Raw genomic sequence first — 5000 nt, 5'->3', positions numbered from 1 at the left:
TAGTCTGATGTCACGTCGCCCAGCAACGGCCATCGTGGTTCTAAACAAAGAAAATCTGTACTTTTTATTCTTCATGCTGACTAGAACTTTTCATATGTCTTGTGATCAGAATGTGTAATAGTCAAAACATGATCAGATTAGATTTTTAATGTTTTTCCCCCCTGGATAGGCTTTTATGCTCGTCGGAGAAATATTTCATAAGTGCGTCCGCCATTGTTCCTATAGTTTAGAGCCAGTTACGAGGGAAGTGACGTTATGACTGTTGAAGCGTATTGATATCTAACCAGTTAACCGCAATATTCCGGAAACAGCGTATTTCAAGATTTGGCCAGAAAACTCGTCCGTCCTTTGAGATGTCCAGATTAATTTGAGAGGTTTTGCCAAGATGAAATTCGTTTAACTCGATCGATATTTGAAGGGCGAGTTTTCTGGTCATTTTTAAATACGTGTATCTTCTTCCAGAGTACGGAAGTTAACTGGTAAAAGGGGCCAAGATATTATTATGTGAAATAAAACTTTACATTTGGTTTTGCTTAGTAGGCTACTTTTACTACAGCTGGTGAAAAGAAAAACCCCACTTTTCTACACAATACTATCATTTATTTTTAAGTCTTCACTATCACAAAATGTGGGACACGGTAAATAGGCTTAAATAGGAAGTGAGAACGAGAATGAAAAAGAGAATAGAGAAGAGAGAGAGAGAGAGAGAGAGAGAGAGAGAGAGAGAGAGAGAGAGAGAGAGAGAGAGATCAATGGGAGATGAGTTTAAATGACCATGTTTAAGTTTAAGTATTGTTCAAGTGTTCTTCTCGGCATTTGGTATTACTCGCCGAATCCTTACTTGTGACTGAAATTGGTCTGTGCTGAAATTTTCTTTCCTAACGTAGACGCAATATTTCTGTTTAACCCTCTCATTACCAGCCATTTTCAGAATTTTACCCAAATCTTCACACACACCCAACACAAAAACAGACATATCTTACTCAAACAGAAAAGCAAAAATAATATTCTATACATAATATTGTTCGCCAATATGTGCTCTAATACAGAATATCAAGATTTGATTATTATAGAAAAAAAACATTAAATCTGGATGAGAAAAGAGACATTGTAACAAATGTGACGATTTTCCAATAGGTGGTAAGGAGAGGGGTAAAAGTTTTTTTTTTTTTTTCTACTCAATGTTTCAATTTACAGACAAAATGCCACCACATAGAGTGGGGAAAAATATTTAGCGGTCTGATGTCTTCTCTATCTATCCCTCTAAAAAAATGGGACGTGAGTGGCTTTACTTAGCTTTACTTGGGCAATGACTGAGGTCTTGAAACGTGTGAGAGACAGCCAAATGATACGGTGGAACATTTATTGCCATAGTAAATCATCATTTAAAGCAAAAACAAAAAGCTCCCTACCAAAGGCATTTTAAAATTCATTAATAAATTACCTATAATGTTTAGTTTGGAATTTTAGACCATGTTTTGGCAATAGGGTATATAAATTAAATGTATTCTTCCTAATTGAAGTTGAGTATCTTGAAATATATATTATGAATTAATTCATCTACACGCGTGAAGGTAATTGAAGAGTAATAAAAAATCATTGTATTTTATGTTAACAAGATCGTGACCATATTTATATGATTGAATTAAATCACATCTTTTTCTTGTATATTTTAATGTTAGAAGACCCAGACATTTTAAGATTTCTTCTAAGTATATAAATATCATGAAGAGAGGGCCCTAATTTTGTCGCACCTCTTTGGACATTTTCCAAAATGTCAGATTGCTTAAAACAAAAGGACTCCATATAACCTTTCCGTACTCCAAAAGACACATCCCGTTCCTGCACCCTATGTCAACACCCCAATGAAACAGTAACACACCACTTGCTTGAATGTCAACCTCTTGAAGACCTGAGATGCACATTCCTCCCACCAATTCCAAACATCAGTAACACACTTTATAGTCACCTGGAACAACTACAAAAGACGTCTAACTTCTACATCATGGCACAAAAGGCTAGATCTCAGGTGCTTGCTGATTCGGATAAGTAAGTAAGTTCCGTACTCTATACTCACTTGAATAAAGATAGATTCAAACAAAATATATTGACCGATTATTCATTTTACAAAATATAAATAAACGAACGCGGTCCGTCTTGATTGCAAATATTTTTTTTTTAAATCCCTTTGGGGAAATTTGTCTCTAGTCTATTGCAAGGAAGACTGGAATAATCCGGACGTCAGCCACAGTGCAGCGTCGCAAATTGAGCTAGGGTGGGGTGACTTACTGAAGGCCACACAGCGCAGCGTCGTGTGATCGAACTCGGTACCTTTCAGGTACGAAGCAATGACCGTACCGCTGAGCCACGGTGACCCGTAATATACTGTACACTCTGTAAAACAAACAAACAAACAAGTATTTCTATTTTTGTCGAGATCCTGGATATGAGAGAATCTATAAAGATGAGAGAAGATAGATTGAAACAATGGTTCGGACATGTAAAGAGACGAGAGAGGGAGTACGTGTGAGGGAAGTATTGGACTTACAATTGGCGGGAAAGAGGAAAATGGGACACCCAGAGACAAAATAAAATGGTTTGGTAAGGTAAAGGACGATATTACGAAGGAACTGGGCCTGGAGGAAGATGGTGCTCTGAACCGAGATGCATGGATGGTACGGGGCATAATCTTGGTAACCTGCAAAATGCGGGATAAGCTGAAAGAAGAAGAAGAAGAAAAAAGAAGAAGAAGAAGAAGAAGAAGAAGAAGAAGAAGAAGAAGAAGAAGAAGAAGAAGAAGAAGAAGAAGAAGAAGAAGAAGAAGAAGAAAAGAAGAAGAAGAAGAAGAAGAAGAAGAAAGAAGAAGAAGAAGAAGAAGAAGAAGAAGAGAAAGAAGAAGAAGAAGAAGAAGAAGAAGAAGAAGAGAAGAAGAAGAAGAAGAAGAAGAAGAAGAAGAAGAAGAAGAAAGAAGAAGAAGAAGAAGAAGAAGAAGAAGAAGAAGAAGAAGAAGAAGAAGAAGAAGAAGAAGAAGAAGAAGAAGAAGAAGAAGAAGAAGAAGAAGAAGAAGAAGAAGAAGAAGAAGAAGAAGAAGAAGAAGAAGAAGAAGAAGAAGAAGAAGAAGTAGAAGAAGAAGAAGAAGAAGAAGAAGAAGAAGAAGAAGATCCTAGATATTAGAGTGTTTGACAAAAGGAGAATGTTTTAATCGATCGTCATTTGTAAGACGAGTTTTGGGCCAAAATTTTTAATACGTTTTTTTTTTAAAGGTCAGAGTACGACAGTATAATCTGACTGCGTGCTACTAAGATACGGCTATGTGGTCTAGTGGTATGACACTCGCTTTCGGATCGGAAGGTCCTGGGTTCGAGCCTAGCGCTCGGCGCATAGTTGAGTCCTTGGAAAAAGCTCTTTACTCACATTCTCTCACCGTAATCAAGTGTAAAATGAGTACCTGGCCGTTAACAGCGTTGTCTTTGTCCGAAAAATTGTAATATCGCCTAACAGGCGGCATGTCCCGTTCTACATGTTAAATGTTGTTGTTGACCAGGGACCCATTGTAAAGCGCTTTGTGCACATTTAATTGCGCTATATAAAGCTCATTTTTAAGCTTATTTAAGATGCTACAAGCTGTAGACTGTAAATATTAATAAACAAACACGAATATATTATAACAGTATCAAAAAAAGAGAACGACATACTAAAGACGGAACGTTTCGGACTCAAAAGCCTTCTTCGGGCACGCAACGAATATTTCTCTCTGTTTTTAGTAATGTATTTATTTATGCTATCATTCTTTTTATTTATTAACTGAAGAAGGATTCTGAACCCGAAACATTTCGTGTTTGGAATTTCTTTTATTTTTTTTTAAGCTGTTATATATTCATTATTGTTTGTTGTATGACTAGTGCCAAACAAACAATTAGAACAGCATTAGAAAAACAGTAATTCAATTCATTCTGGATGTCACTGACGTTATCAGGTAGAAAACTAACGAAAGACTGAAAATGGAAAGGCTTCGTATGGAAACAAATCAGGCAATGGACGTTTCGGGTAAATTATTTGTTTTCCACGTTAATTTGTGTATTGTTATGCAGACGAAGGGTTTGTACCCGAAACGTTTGTATGTTTTGTTCCCATACGAAGCCTCTCCATTTTCAGTCTTTCGTTAGTATTTTACAACCACCGGCTTCAGGCAGCCCCTACCGTTTTCTACTTTTCCAGGCAGAAGACTAGACCAAAAGTTAACTCTTTCCTTACCGATCATATTCACTGTTTTCCCAAAATGGCAGGCTTACCTAGCAGAAAAAATTGATTTTTTAAACTCAAACAATCTCTCTACAAAGCAACATTATGTTCTTATTAATTAAACAAAGATCATTCTTCAAAGTTTATGATGTACACAATATATCTGAATAAGAAAAATGTATATTGTATCGTAACAAATGTGACGATTTTGCTGTAGGTGGTAAGGAGAGGGTTAAAGCATTGAAGTTCTAATGAAACAAGAAAGTTGACCGATGAGAAAATTACTAAAAACTCGTAAAAATATAAACAAAAAAATTATATTTGTCTCATGTGATATATAATATCATTATCACCGTCGTTTCGAGTGCCAAAATTCTCGAGGTTTGGGGTTCCACTGCTAAACAAGCAGCATGAAAACGAGTGAATAAAATCACACGTTTATCAATAATATAAAGCCATTTTCTTACAATTAAAACAAAAACAAAAAAAAATCCCTTTATTTGTCCCCAAAGGGAAATTTGTCTTTAGGGTCTATTCCAAGGGAAGACTGGAATAACCCAGCGTCAGCCGCAGTGCAGCGCCGCAAAGTGAGCTAGGGCTAGGTGACTTGCTCAAGGCCACATAGTGTAGCGGCGGGTGATCGAACTCGTTACCTTTTGGGTACGAAGCAAAGACCGTACCGCTGAGCCTAATAAGGGAATCCTACAAAAAAGAGTACAAAACAGACGAACAGATGAAGACCTACCAAACATCGTTAG

Source organism: Berghia stephanieae, chromosome 5 (assembly GCF_034508935.2).
Source record: "Berghia stephanieae isolate SIO BIC M18660-M18661 chromosome 5, UCSD_Bste_1.3, whole genome shotgun sequence".
NCBI lineage: Eukaryota > Metazoa > Mollusca > Gastropoda > Nudibranchia > Aeolidiidae > Berghia > Berghia stephanieae.
This window is presented reverse-complemented; position numbering follows the sequence as displayed.